This window comes from Ornithorhynchus anatinus, chromosome 11 (assembly GCF_004115215.2).
Source record: "Ornithorhynchus anatinus isolate Pmale09 chromosome 11, mOrnAna1.pri.v4, whole genome shotgun sequence".
Taxonomy (NCBI): domain Eukaryota; kingdom Metazoa; phylum Chordata; class Mammalia; order Monotremata; family Ornithorhynchidae; genus Ornithorhynchus; species Ornithorhynchus anatinus.
In genome coordinates this window covers 38,772,968-38,789,015 of record NC_041738.1, presented here as the reverse complement: position 1 = coordinate 38,789,015, position 16,048 = coordinate 38,772,968, and the positions used below count along the sequence as shown (strand labels likewise).

At 42.8% G+C, this 16,048-nt stretch overlaps 1 long non-coding RNA gene across 1 annotated transcript in view; it reads left to right on the top strand.

The window, feature by feature from the left end:
- Nucleotides 1-16,048, top strand: part of LOC120638702 — a 303,340-nt gene that overhangs the window by 286,377 nt on the left and 915 nt on the right. The gene's annotated exons all lie outside the window — the stretch shown is intronic.

Sequence of the window (16,048 nt, the reverse complement as noted above, 5' to 3'; positions counted from 1 at the left end):
GCCTGGTGAACATCTGACTTTCATCCTGTCACTCACTGCTGGATTGAAAATGCTCCTGAATTCAGTGTCTCTTTAAAGTTTTAAGGAGGGCAAGGAGTGTTCTAAAGACTCTTTGTTTTACTAAGCTTCAGATTTTCACTCCTCCCACAGTTTACCACACCGATTTGCCTTCTCCCTTTCTTTTACCCTATGCACGTGCCCCAGTTCTTCGACGAAACTCTATGGAGAGGAAATGGAAGTTCTTTCTCTCATCGCCTGCTTCCTCCTGCCCCTTTCTCCACCCCCTCCCCATTTCTGATGGGCCTGTCTGACCTCCCTCTGACACTGCTCCCCAGGAGCTGCTGCAGCATAGGCACAGGAAATGAGAGCAGAGAGGCTGCTGGGAGAGTGATCTGGGCAGTGGATTGAGCATCCAGAAGCCCCTAGTAAATGAATAAACTATAAAATGGCTCACAGAATTTCTTGGTGAATGACACTGAAAGGCTGTGAATCTCTTTTTGTCTAACTCTCTTACATCCGTCATTCAAGTTCCTTAAGGAGCTTAACATACATTCTTTGCTAGAAGTCAGAACTTAAGTAGTTTCAAAAGAGAACCAATCAAACTTCCCTCCATGCAGGCCACCTCTATCATAGACGCAAATTAACCAATTAGCCTAGGCACTATTTGGCTAGGGACATATCTTTTCCCTTTCCGACTCCCACTTCTTGTCCCCTTGGTTCAATTGCCTCCTAGGTCTCTTCCTTCCACCCAGGGTGCCGAAACACCTCAAACGCCTCTTGCTCCCCGATCAACTGAGGACCCACGATCCAGCTCTGTCATCCCAGGCACACCCCAAAAAATGTACCAATTCTGAGACTCTGTCCAATTTTAAGCACCATCAATCCCCCATTTTACAAATGGAGGAACTGGAGACTGTGGAGTCGGTCATACTTACTGAGTGATTACTCTGTGCAGAGCACCGAAGGATGTGCCTGGGAGGGTACAATTTACAGAGTTTGTAGACACGTTCAAAAAAAAAAAATGATATAACCATGACTCATATTTCCTGACCTTTGACTAGTGTTCTATTCAGCAAACCATTCTGCCTCTTGGAAGTGGGCAAGGATCCCAAGTTAGAGCTTCTGCCCAGTGGATTTGTAAGAGTGTGTTCTGGAAAAGTGTTCTAGTTTGTACGCAGACAGTATGTGTATGATCCAGCATTTCCACCTTGTCAGCCACGGGCACATGGTGTACTAGCAGCCTGCCTGTTTAACAGAAGTCTCTTTTCACAGGGGAAAGCTAACTGCTAGTGCAGAAGAAAAAACACTTTCCCCCATGACCTGAATCCGTGGCCATCCCTAGACAGGAAGAGGCCCAGAGCAAGTCGGTCGGTACAAAGCAGTTGCTTTCAGGCTTGATCTGATTGGGATGGTGGGGGAAGGGTGAATTTAAGGAAGGTAAATACTTAGCAGTGATATAGGTCAGTAGTTCTCCTTAAACCACCTTTTCACAATCTCCAGTTGAGCTGATCCCAAAAACCACTTTGGTCCCGCACTAGTCACATCCTCTCAGACCAAGCAGCTCATGTTTTGGAGAGGTGGGTCTAAAGTCCAGGGCCTGAAGCAGTTGTCCCTCGACCCTCCGGGACCATCTGATGGCCTTTTCCCCCTACTTCAATTAGTTCCTGGCTACCAGAAACAGAGCCTCATATATCTGTTAGCTAAGATGATTTTTTGAGGAAGGAGTTTGCCTTCGTCCCTCTCTATTATTGAAGAGGATCCCCATCCTCTTCTCTCTGGAGTTATGCTTTGAACACCAGAGAGTTGAGACTCTTAGTTCGTGGTGACCAACCTTCACTGAAATTAGCGTTTCCCCCTCCCCAGCTAGATCCTATTTGGTCCCACGGAACCTCCCAAGAAGCTAATTAACCAGACACAGATGCTCATAAGGATACAAGGCAGTCAAGGCATTGGGGAAGCAGCGTGGCTCAGTGGAAATAGCCTGGGCTTCGGAGTCAGAGGTCATGAGTTCGACCCCCGGCTCTGCCTCTTGTCAGCTGTGTGACTGTGGGCAAGTCACTTAACTTCTCTGTGCCTCAGTTACCTCATCTGTAAAATGGGGATTAACTGTAAGCCTCACATGGGACAACCTGATGACCCTGTATCTACCCCAGCGCTTAGAACAGTGCTCTGCACATAGTAAGCGCTTAACAAATACCAACATTATTAAGGCAGTCTACGGCTTCCTGCAACTGCTCTCCATACCAGACCTAACTCTAGTACGTGACCATCCCACTAGATTGAAAGCCCCTGGAGGGCAGGGATTGTGTCTACCATTTCTATTGCATTGTACTCTCCCAAGCGCTTAGTACAGTGCTCTGCACACAGTAAGCACTGAGTAAATATCATTGCTTCATTGACTCACCACACCCTCCTGGCCCAAGTCTGGCAGGGCCAGCTCTAGAGGAGTGCGGAGTCCAGGGTTGTTTTGATTCCTAGGAAAGGCCCTGGAGCCCAACCTCCTCTATCTCCTTGTGGGCAGGGAATGTGACTACCAACTCTATTGTGTTTTACTCTCCCAAGTGTCTAGAACAGTGTTCTGCACACAGTAAGTGTTCAAATTTCATTGATTGATTGATTGTTGCTGGCTAGCAAGGGACAGTCCATTAGATTGCAAGTTCTTTGCTTCTACTGTTCTTTTCCAAGTTCTTATTTGAGTTCTCAGTAGGTGCTCAATAAATACCACTGATTGACTGATTGACTGATTTACTGATTGGTTACTGGGAGTATTGGAAGCTCTTAGGGGACTCAGTGTTATGCTCCTGGATGCCCAACATAATAATAATAATTATTATTATGGTATTTGTTAAGCACTTACTACATGCTAAGCACTCTTTCATTCATTCATTCAATAGTATTTATTGAGCGCTTACTATGTGCAGAGCACTGTACTAAGCGCTTGGAATGAACAAGTCGGCAACAGATAGAGACAGTCCCTGCCGTTTGACGGGCTTACAGTCTAAAAGGGGGAGACAGGCAGACAAGAACAATGGCAATAAACAAAGTCGGGGGAAGAACATCTCGTAAAAACAATGGCAACTAAATAGAATCAAGGCGATGTACATTTCATTAACAAAATAAATAGGGTAACTCTTCTAAGTGCTGGGGTAGGTACAAGGTAATCAGCTTGTCCACATGGAGCTGATAGTACTAATCCCCATTTTACAGATGAGGCAACTGAGGCACAGAGAAGTTAAGTGGCTTGCCTAAGGTCACACAGCAGAAAAGTGGCAGAGCCGGGATTAGAACCCACATCCTCTGACTCCCAAGCCTGTGCTCTTTCCACTAAGCCACACTGCCCAGGGCTTCGAACAGTGCTTGACACATAGTAAATGCTAAACAAATTACATTTAAAAAAAATCTCCATGGCCTCCCCAGTTGAGTCCTCCCAGGAGAAATTGAAATGGTTTTCTCCAAAGACCAGTTCTCCCCAGGAGCGACCCAGCAATTAGCCCTGTGGCATAGGGAATCCTATCACTGAAACTAACCAAGCCATTAGTCAGACTTCCATTAGTTGGTTAAGTTCATTACTAAAAATTACTATGTTCATTGTTAAAAATGTCAAAATTGCAACTTCAGTCAATGACATCAGTTAAGTGGCATTCTAGTCACTGACTGAAATCAGCTGAGCGACAACTCTTGAATTTAAACTGGTCACTGACTGACTGCAGTATTCAGTAAAACTCTCGCAGCACCAATGGTAATATAATTTTTAATAAAGGGGTGGAAGACAGCCAGGTAAATATTACACCAGGATACAACCCCTCTTTCAATCTTTTAAGAAACAAAGTCCTGGTAATAGGGATCACAGCTAGATTGGGGCCTACACCTTGGAAAATCAAGCACCTCCAAGTCACATTAGCATTTCAAGGACAACCAACTACCAGCCTAGGGTGATTCCTCCTAACCACTCTCTCGTAAATAACCCCTCCTTCCCTGGGCATTCATGACTCTCTTTCTTATTCGCCTCTTCCAAACAGGGCAAGTAAAAGGTGTGCTTGATTATACCCTGTGGTATGTTCTTGCTTAATTATAATTACACTCATTACAGCAACACCTTTGATAATCTTCCTTTGCCAAGCTGCTGTAATATGGACATGGGTGTGGATAGACATTGGCCATATATATCATGTCAGGCAATTTTAATTTCCAGCGGGCAAAGATTTTATAGCAGCTGGCAGAAGCTTTTGTTCTTCCTCGGGCCTTTTACTCACCCTCTACTACAACTCACTCTCAGTTTCCCTGCCCAGTTTGTTAACCTTCCAGGAAAGGTGCAAGGCCTATGTTTGTTAACCCAATCTTTCCCTTTAGCTAGAATCTGGTTTTCCTATTTCTCCAGTTTTGTCCTTCCTTTTCTTTCTTTTCTTTCCTCTCTCGTCCCTCATGCCGTTTTTGTTTTTCATCTCTCTTCTTTCGTCGACTCCTTCCTTCCAAAACCCTTCTTTCCTACCTTCCTCATTTCTGTCTTTCCTTTATTTTTAATGGTACTTGCTAAGCTCTTTTGATGTGCCAAGCACTGCACTAAGCACTAGGGTAGATACAAGATAATCAGGTTGGATACAGTCCCTCTCCCATATGGGGCTGACAGTAAAAATAGGAGGGAGTGTGATTTAATCCCCATTTTACAGATGAGGACCTGAGGCACAGGAAGTTAAATGATTTGCTCAAAGTCACACAGCAGCCAAGTGGTGTTGCTGGTAATTAGAACCCAGGTCCTCTGACTCCGAGACCCATGCTCTTTCCACTGGAACACGCTATTTCCCACCCTGCTTATCTCTTTCTTTTTTTCTTCCTCCCTTTCTTAGAGGGTATATTACTATATACTTTGGGCTAATTGTTCTTTTCTTAACAACATGGACCCACAGACTTCCGGGCCACAGATGAACTCAAGGAATCCAAGAAGGAAAGTAACAGTCAAATGCAGCAATTTCTGCCATAAAACTTATTTTCATTACCTGATTTGATAAAATTCAATAGAAATACATCCAATTCTCCTGTAACATGAGGACTGCATTTTTCAAATTCCACATTAAGGAAGGCTCACGTTTCTGACACCACACAGGTATGCAACTGTTTTGTCCATCATCAAGCCATGCAGAATCTAAAACTAGCTAGTCTTGTCCAAAGAATGTTCCCTATGTTCCTAAAAGCATTCTAGTGAAAACTCAAATAGAAAATATGCATTATCAATCAATGGTGTTTATTTAGCGCTTACTGTGTACAGAGCACCATATTAAGCGTTTGTGGCAGAGCTGAGTATATTAGGGATTATTCTTCTTCCAGTGTAGGTCTGTTCTAGGTGTGACAAAATCCACAAATTGGCACAGGATATTCAGTGTAGGAAAAATGGTTGGGTGCATGTGTTTGACCTCATTTAAGGTCAGACGTTGTTACGCTCTGGCTCTTCCTTACAGTTCTGTACTTTACAGTACTTTGAGTTTCTTTGGGTCTTGGCAGTATTCAATATAGTAAAATAACAATGAATGGCAAAGATGTAAAGCATTCTAATAATGGTGGGCCTAGGAATATATAGGAATTTGTATAATAATTGCAATATCCTCTAGATTGTAAACTCTTTGTGGGCAGGGAACATGTCTACTAACTCTGTTATATTTTACTCTCCTAAATGCTTAGGACAATACTTTTCACACAGTACGTGCTCAATAAATACCACTGATTAATTTATAGTACTTGTTAAGCACTTACTATGCGACAAGCACTGTACTAAGCGTTGGGGTAGATACAAGAAAAAAACAGGTAGGACACAGTTCGTGCTTCAGGAGAGACTCACATTCTAACTAGGATGGAGAACAGATACTGAATTCCCATTTTACAGATGAGGAAAGTGAGGCTCAGAAAATTTAAGGTTACACAGCAGGCCAGGGACAGAGCCAGGATTAGAATCCAGATCCTCTGCCTCTTAGGCCCATGATCTTTCCACTAGGTCACACTGCTTCTCATGGTGTCAGCCATGGTGGACTCTTAAAACCATCCATCCTCTAACCCATTACTTTCCATTGAATTAATAATAGCTACCACAGGATGATTTTCCCACATCATGAGATTCTTTGAGAACCCAGTCCCCATATTATGGCACAAATGACTGTCCTAAGACTGCTAACATAAATAACTGAAGGAAGCAAGACATTGCCAGTGTATGTTAATTCAACATCCCAAGACAGAGGAGGATCAGTAGGCATGAATATTGAGCTTTGTTTTTCCTGAATTTCCTCTTGAGTAAGCAGTAGGTCAGGTGCCTGTGACCTCTCCCCCTTAACCAGCCACACAGCCTATCACAGGGAGGGACAAGGCCGTGTCCACTTTATTTCACCAGCTAGCTATCACTCTAATACCCCTCCAACTCCTCAGAGACATAAGCGTTTCACAAGAGCTCCACTTACTCACGACACTGGGGGTGTTTTAGGGCTTGGGGAAAGGAAAAAAGAGAAGTAAGAGTCTTTGGCAAACAGGAACTCTCCAGTAGTCTTTTATCAGCTTGTTAAATATGCCATAGATCCTGCACCACCAAATCGAGAGGAAAAGCCTCCAAAATGGGGCAGCAAGCCTAAAATAAACACTGCCATTTCCAATTCCCACACAGTCAGGCTGCTGCACGGAGGCACTGGGCCTGCAGGGCAGGTAGGGTTGTTACAAAATTTCCAATGAAGCGAGTGTTTATTATTGTTGTAGGTTTGATGCGGTTCCCAAAAGGAGCTAATCAACAAGTAATAAGGCCTCGAGAGAGCAATTAGAAACCTCGACTTTAACTCTGTTATAACCGCAGTAGTGAAAGTAATAGTCACTTCAGCTCCTGTGCTGCACAACATAGCTCCTTTCAGAGAAAGAACCGACAGCGAGGAGGGCTGGGAATCTCAAAGGGAGCAGTGGAGTATGGGCATAGGAAGAAAACTGGAGAGAGTCTAGAGGGGTAGTCTGAGAGAGTCTGAGGTAGGGAAAGGATAAGTGTAAGGCTCACTCTGTCTTAAAGCAAAGTTGAAGCTTTAGGAGGTGGAACAGGCAAATGCTAGAAGCCGCAAAATCTTCTGGTTTGAGTGCAATCTGGAATTACAGCAGAGGACTTTGGGAAAACAGCTGCAGCACACTGAACCATAAGGTGGCCAGCAATGGCACTTCAAAAACATGGACATGCTTGTGACATCACACATGCTACCGGTTCACGGAGTGACTTGATGACATCACACGACTGCCATTTTGCACAAGTCTGTCCATATCTGCCCTGATTGGCTCACAACTCAAATATTTCTTTGAGGAATGCTGACCCTCCCAATTGTTCCTGAACCTCTATATTTCTTTAAAAAAAAAGGTTTTGTAAGCGCTTTCTGTGTGCCAGACACTGTAATAAGTCCTGGGGTAGATATAGGATAATCAGATTGGACACGGTCCATGTCCCACATGGGGCTCACAGTCTTAATCTCCATTTTCCAGATGAGGAAACTGAGGAAAAGAGAAGTTAAGTGACTTGACCAAAGTCACACAGCAGACAAGTGGAGGAGGCAGGATTAGAACCTAGGTCCTTCTGACCCTTCCCAGGTCCATATGAACTCAGATGCCTTGTCCTTGACCCAGAACTTGGCAACAAGAGCCATGGCTGGGTGTTGAAAATTTAAAACAATTTTTTTTATTATGATGATAATGGTTCCAGTACTAAATCTATACCAGACGGGACAGACCAAGAGAAAACCAGACTGACTGTCCATTGTAAAACTGACAAATTATCACCCTACTGACCTGTCTGGCAGGCAACAATCAGGATTGGGGATTGGAAGCTTTGGAAAAATTGCAAATAACAAATATGCAATCCCCAAACTGCTGAGCAGTGAATCCAATAAGAGGCATCATGAAAACTACCTTTTCCTCCACATAATGTGGAATGGATGGGCATGCGTCAATTTTTTCAGTTAAATCCATATACACGAATAGGATTTCACCATCAATGGTGTCATCTAGATTCTACTAATTTTATTAATGATGCATATATATCTATAATTCTATTTATCTCTTTTGAGGCTATTGATGCCTGCCTACTTGTTTTGTCTTATTTTCTGTATCCCCCTTCTACACTGTGAGCCCACTGTTGAGTGGGGATTGTCTCTACCTGTTGCCAAATTATACTTTCCAAGCACTTATTACAGTGATCTACACAGAGTAAGTGCTCGGGAAGTAGGATTGAATGAATGAATGAGTGAATCTTGAAAAACAAATGACGGCTCTATGTGTATGAATGCACATACACGTGAGTGCACGCGTACACACGCACATGAGTGCACGTGTGCATACACATGCACGTGCCCTATACATATAGCATGGATTTAATTTAGCAAGTTATCCAGTCACCAACCAAACTGGTTTAGAATTAGTTAAGTAGGATGAAAGATACCAAGGCAAATGACGGCTTTTATTGTCCCCTATTAAACTGTCAAGGCATAGAAGCTCTTCCTCATTTTACATACACAAATATAAGCCTCATTCTCAGTTCATTAACCCCCTTCAGATCATAATCCTGCAACAAAAGCCATCAACTCTATACTCCTCTCGGCATAGCCTCCCCTTTTTGGATGACTCCATGATGTCATTTTGGCCAATGATTTTATTATTTAACCTATCCTGACCTAGCATCTATACTGAATGAAAGAAATTCACTGAAACTATGAAGATGTTATGTCTTCACTGGTCACATTACTCCCATGTTTCACAAAATCTGTACGGTACTGCAACAGTGGCAGAATTCCCATTGTACCAGATTGAAAATCATGTGCAGAATTCAATTGTAATAGTCATTTCAGCAAAGTGGCTGATTTGGGTGCTTGCTAAATGTCATTCCTTAGAAATGGGATAGAGCAGTAGTGTAGGCCTCATTTCAATTTCAGTGTTTTAGTTAGACTGTCAATTTGTTTTGAAGACCACCCTTTATTACAGGGAGTAAGGAGCTGGGCAAATGTCTCTATAAAACATTCCAGCCCTTCTGTAGTTTTTTCAGTAATATGCCCAAATGACACCACTAGAGTTGTACTAAACTAATTGAAATTCTTGAGGGAGAATGAACTCAATTCCAAGGGACTGGAATGAACTCCAAGGTATTTCCCTTAATACTGACCTAGCCTCAGGGACATGTTGATCAAATGAAGAATATTTTCAGGTAGAAACTAAAGGAAAGGAAAGAAAACTAAGGTTCTCCAGTCTGTCTTTCCATGTTATGGGACCAGTATTACTTTGGTTTTTTAAATCTTCAAACCAAATTTTCCTCTAAGTTCAGGAAGTATCTTCAAACCCTTTCGCCCATAAGGAAGAGGTATTTGCCTTCCAAAGGATGAAAAAAGCCTAAAAAGTGGGGGGAATGCCTAAAAAGTGGGGGGAATTACTGAATTATTTTCTGCTTTATTCTCTGAGATGTTGGGGTATTCCAATTACCATTCAATTTGCCTACAAATACACCCTTTCTATCACTGATACCTAATCACACAATAATCTCTCGCCATTACATTATGAGATCTTTAAGGGTAGGTATCACGTTGACTATTTTATTGCATTATTCCTGGGGCCTGATACAGTACTCTGAACAGAGTAGGAACTCAGGAAATACTGAGGAGGAGAAGGAGGAGGATGATGATTTGCACGCCTGCTCACACTCACTCCTTCCAGCTCTCCATCTTTCCTTATACATCTATATCTGCCACTGTTCCCATCCTGTTGATCCTCCCTAAACCAGTGTCTTCTGTTAGGGGAACTTGCCCCTCCAGAAAGTCATCTCAATATAAAGAGATTTTCCAGCATGTGAGTTTGGGGATTTCAGTGGACACAAAGTAAAGACAAGCATCCATGATGTTGCAAGGTTGGGTGTGGATTACTCAGAATGTGGAATAAATTTTCAACATCGTTGATGTAACGACACACAACACATATTTGTTCCACGAATATAGAGGCTCATCACGAGCCCTGTGAATCTGGCTCTGGGTTGGGCACTTGGTGCGTGAAAAGAAATAATGATGATACTTAAGTGCTCAGGCACAGTCCCTGTCTCACATGACTATAAACTCGTCACAGAACCCTGGAGGGAAAGTGTCAGTTTATTGTTGTATTGCACTCTCCCAAAGCACTTAGTACTGTGCTCTGCAAATAGTAAGCGCTCAATAAATACGTGGCTTAGTAGAAAGACCAACGGGCTTGGGAGTCAGAGGACGTGGGTTCTAATCCCAGCTCTGCCAGTCGTCTGCTGTATGACCTTGGGCAAGCCACTTAACTTCTCTGTGCCTCAGTTACCTCATCTGTAAAGTGGGGATGAAAACTGGGAGCCCCACGTGGGACAACCTGATTGACTTGTATCTACCCCAGCGCTTAGAACAGCGCTTGACAAATAGTAAGTGCTTAGATACCATAATTATTATTATTATTATTACTAGTGAATGAATGAATGAATGAATGATGCCCCTTCCCCTCCCTGTGTCATTTGACTAAGCCAGAAGAAAGGGGAGGGAACGCTTCCATTATCCAAATGCACTCAGTTCTTGATTATCCATTTTGCGGATCACTCATGTCTTTCTCTTCTTCTCCTCCCTCCTGCTACCAACCTTTTGACCTGTAACTGAGAGTGGAAGGAGAAGGGAAAGACTTTGGAATGCTAATAAGTCGGTTTGGGTATTACTTAACAGCTCAGGTGAGAAGTTTAGTGGGGGAGGAAGTTGAAGCTGTTATCTAAAATGAGGTTTGGGGATTAGCTGTGAATTGCATTTATCCACGTTATCCCTGTTCTCTATCACTATGGATAAGCAGATGATAATGATGATGACTATGATGGTGATTGCAAATTGGCTGCTGTTAAGTAGAATATTAAACCCTAAGGACAAATACTGAAGAATCTTAAAGAAGAGATGTAGCATGGGGAAATGTTCCACAGAGAATTACCCTAAATAATTAAAACTGGGAAAGCCAATGAGAGAAGAGCAGAGCAGACCCAGCCAGAAGAGGAATTGGCCTATCTAAGGTCCAAGATCAAGATAAAAGATGTAACTTTTGACTTGGTTTCCCTGCCCTCACTCCATCTGCTTCTCTTTAGAGGAAAAATTTAAAAGATTACCCTTTATCGGCTTTTAAATTTCCATAATAATTCAGTATAAAAAATGTGCCTGTGTAGTATTTGACAAATATAATGAACATATAAAACAAAAATTAGTATTCAAGGAAAAGTATTATTTAAAAGTGATGCTATTTTCTAACCACACACTTTTATTTGTTATAACACTGTGAGCACAGAGATAAGATACAAAAGATATTTGACAGTGTAGTTTCTGAATATTAGTGTAGTTTCTGAATATTAGCATACCGAAGAGAATGTTTCAGCAAGTATACGTAGGCTGACCCTATTAACCATTCATAATATTTTGTCTTGAATCCAATTCACACTCCATCGACATGTCCAATTCATATTACAGATCTCACACTGTGTTATTTTTTTAGGCTTTATATTAAGAAGTAAATCCATAACATCAAATTTCCTGACATCTGCTTTAACTGACATTATTGAAGGAGAATTTCACCAATTCTGGGTTTTCTGCTTAATTCACTCTTTAGCATGAAATGAGTAAATTAAGAAGCAGACAGTACATTAATGTCTCTCTCCCCCTCTAAACCATAAGCTTATTGTGGGCAGAGAACATGCCTAACGAGCATGTTCCATTGTACTTTCCAAAGACATCAGTACAGTGCTTTGCACAACAATAGAGGTGCAATAAATATCACTGACGATGATGATGACGATTGATGAAGGGGACACAAGGGAGTCAGAGGACTTGGGTTCTAATCCCAGCTCTGCCACTTTCTCTGCCGGGTGACGTTGGGCAAATTACTTAACTTCTCTGGGCCTCAGTTACCTCATCTGTAAAACGGGAATTAAGACTGGGAGTCCTGTGTGGGATATGGGCTGGGTCCAACCTGATTATCTTGTTTGTACCCCAGTGTTTAGTAGAGTGTCTCACATGCAGAGAGTGCTTAACAAATGCCATTTTTTAAAAAAAAGGCACTCATCATATTTCAGCTGGGGTTCCAAGCAGTTTATCCAGCCTGCTTTACAGGGCTGGACCTACTGCTACAGCTATAAATTACATCTCCTGGGTCGGTATATCAGTGAGGCCACAGGAAAGCTAGAAGGACCACCTGAGCGATATTCAGAGGATAACTACAGTATAAGAACAGGTGTGGGTGTCCTAGTGTACTTGGCCTAGACTAGCAACACAGGGCAGGATCCAGGTATTTGTGATTGGACAAACTCCCAAAGTGGAAAGAAAAAGGAATCCTTTTAAGTTACCAAATTCTAGATTATTGAGTGACCTGGCCCACCACTAGACTGCTAGAGGAACTACATAAAAGCCATCTTGGATTGAGTCCCTTTCGGGCTCAGGACCACACCTAATTCTCACCCATGTATTTTTTCTTAGTGCTTAGTATAGTATAGTGCTTTGCTCGGGGTAGGTATCTAATAAATACTATCTGCATGCTATATTTTTTTTTTCAGTGATTTTCTGTCCTCTGAACTTGATTCTTTGTTCACTATTTTCCCTTCATATTCCCTGCCAGCTCCTGGGTAAGCAGGGTTGAGTTTTCAAATCATCATTCACTTTTAGCAGTGTAATGGCAGAGGCAGAAGTTGGCCAGGCACAACTGGTAGAGACTCCTGAGGAGTATGTGAGAAGAGAAATGCTATAGGTGTATACCCTGAAGAAATATATCTCTGATAACTCCTCCTCTTTTCCCATTCACTCCTCCTCCCACACACATAATGTGTTTGACTGCTCTGTATTGAGCCAAGGTGAATTGTCATCAGTATCTGGGAGTTGCTCCTTAACCCTTATGAAAAATTTCCTAAAAGCATCACAAAGATGGTAAGACCAGCGGGATTGTGGGGGAGGATGTTTATTCTACTAGCATGGTCTAGGAGAATGATCATGGGTCTGGAAGTCAGAAGACATGGGTCCTAGTCCAGGTTCTGTTCCTGTTGGGCTCAGGGTCTCCAGTGAAATGGTCACTTAGTCTCTCAGTTTTCTCACCTGTAAAATGGGGGTAGTCACACCTGCTTCTCCCTACTGCACAGGGTTAAAACGAGGATTACTGGAGATCATTGATATGAAAGTGCTTTGGAAAAATAAAAGTTCTATACAGATTTAAGGTATACTCAATGCTAATCTAGTATAAACTGTCCAGAAGGCAATCCAAATAACCAGATGGGTACTGATTAAATGGAGTGAGCCCAATTCTTCCAGTGCCTAACGTTACTCCCTGGTTGTAAATTGGGGATTTTGAAGGGGCCCTTAACTCTTTTTAGGCCAATTAGGGACTTTCATGTCCTTTGCTGGCTATATATTGTTGCCCACATTGTGCAGTATACTCAAGTGGTCTACAAGAGTTAATGTTTCTTTCAAAGTGATTAAGATATTACCATGAAGCACAGAGAGAATTGTCCTCAGTATTTATCCTCTTGTCTAGTGTTTGAAAGAGCAGTGCTGGAGGGAGCAGATGACCTGTGATTTGTTTGTAAATTGTTTAGTTTCAGGATCCATCGATGTTTCTGTCTGACCCACATTCCCCTTTCCTGAAATTGTCTCTCTGCTCCCTGTCAAATATTTATTCAGTTTGCTGAAGGGAAAAGGGCAAAGGGACTGGAGAGTGGATGGATGAGAGGCAGAGAGTGAGTGAAAGGATATGTTGAAGTGCGCACTGTCCTGTAAGAAGGGAGGTGGGGGGGCATCAAAATGCTCTCACAATGCACACAGACCTATCTAGGCACCTCCCTGCACTTGGGTCTTTTATGCCAATTTGCAAGGCCACCAATCTCATTAGTGTTGTTGACACACTCCAAGGATACTCTGGAGATTCCTAGGATATTGGTGACATGGTTTTGGGTGCCTTTTCCTGAGCAAGTTTTGGCTGGTTGGAAGACCATTAGTGGCAACTTTCTTCTCTTCCCACTCTGGCGTTGGACCTCCATCTCGCAGCCTCCTGAAAGTTAACTTCAATTCTGAATCATTTGCAACTTGCATTGCAATGGGTGTTAGAAGCCGAAAGCGGGACTACACATCAAAAGCTGTAACGTCGCAGTCCGATGTTGTGCACATGATCCCACACTGGGGTGCATTTACCCCTCCCCGGGGCCCTAGTGGAGAACCACTCACCCCCACTGCTCACCTTTCAACATCATGAGGAGAAGCACTACTGAAAGGAAACAATCCTCTCTGAAGCCCAAGCCCACTGCTGGCCTTCAGCAGAGCTTGCCCAAGTTGGCATGGGAATCTCCTGGGGATGGTAATCACAATCCAGGAATCAGGTGGCGGGAGTATGAGTCGTTCCTTTCCAATGCATTTGGAATGCATCCAACCCTTCCCCAGCCCTTCCTCCACCTCCTCTGCTCTTCCCATCATCTGTCCAGCCAGGAGATTGTTAACTGTTTTTCCTCTCCTTTCTTTTGAATTTGAGTCACTTTCATGGGTTCAACTTCAAAGACAAGTTTCTTGCCGTGAGTGCAACCCAGTAACAAGTGGGAGCTCCAAGAGGTCCCGTTGAAATGGTTTGTTGTACGTGCTTAAAATGAAGGGGCTTGAGGGGCTTTTTTTTTCTTCCTTCAAATGAAATTGTATTTGTGTCTGGATTAAGCTGTCTCGTATCAATCCCGAAATTTTTAAAGATGAAAAGCAGAACAGCCACAGAAGTATTTGAAAGGTAAAATGATTATGAAATGGCATTGGTCCAATGTTTATGAATCACTGAATATGATCATAAAATCATAAAAATAATCACCAAAAGGTAAATAAATTACCTAGCTTACTGCTTATTTTCACATACCGTTTGACACAAAAGCTACAGCTTTGAATGATTTATCCCTGTTTTAACAATAATACTCATTTTACTGAAAGATGGTCAGCACTAAGGCTGCTGTGGGCAAGAAGCCAGTTGTCGAAAGGTTAATGTTTCAGCAGCAATACATTAAATTATGAATAATACCAGTCCCAAAATGGGAGGTTATTAGCTCAGTATGCTTAATTAGCCCAGCTAGGACTTTGCCATCAACTAACATTGCCCATTACCCTGGTGTGGCCATGAGGAATGCCGAGGTTTGGATTCTAATGCCAGAATGTGGGGGTGGAGAAGGGTGGGTCCACTTTCTTTCAGTCCAGCCTAATGCATGAAAAGCCCGACCGCTCCATTCTGCAGTGCTAGGTCTCAGGGCTCCGGAGAAGTTGTCATCGAAAATGCAAACCCCCAAAGATCATATACTTCTGTAGATTGTAAGCTCGTCCCTCTAGATTGTTACCTCGTTGTGGACAGGAATGTGTCCGTTTTATTGTTGTACTCTCCCAAGTGCCTAGTATAGTGCTCTACACTCTAAGTGCTCGATAAATACAATTGATTGATTGACCAACTAAAAGTTTCCGATCTGTACGCTGAGAAGAATCTCAGAGGAATTGTGAGTTCATTCATTCAATCATATTTATTGTAATAATAATAATAATGTTGGTATTTGTTAAGCGCTTACTATGTGCAGAGCACTGTTCTAAGCGCTGGGGTATATACAGGGCAATCAGGTTGTCCCAAGTGAGGCTCACAGTTAATCCCCATTTTACAGATGAGGTAACTGAGGCACAGAGAAGTTGTGACTTGCCCACAGTCACACAGCTGACAAGTGGCAGAGCAGGGAGTCGAACCCATGACCTCTGACTCCGAAGCCCAGGCTCTTTCCACTGAGCCGTGCTGCTTACTTTGTGCTGAACACTGTACTAAGCGCTTGGAATGTACAATTCGGCCACAGAGACAAACCCTGCCCAACAACGGGCTCACAGTCTTAAAGGGGGAGACAGACAGCAAAACAAAACAAGCAGTGAGGCAAGTCAATGCGTTGTGCTGGTTAGTTTGTTTCGTTTTCTTTGGTTTTACTTTTGAAGGCATGGGTTCACAATGGTTTGGGGCACCAATGAAGTTCTTGTGGTAAACCCAGTCCAGCTTCATG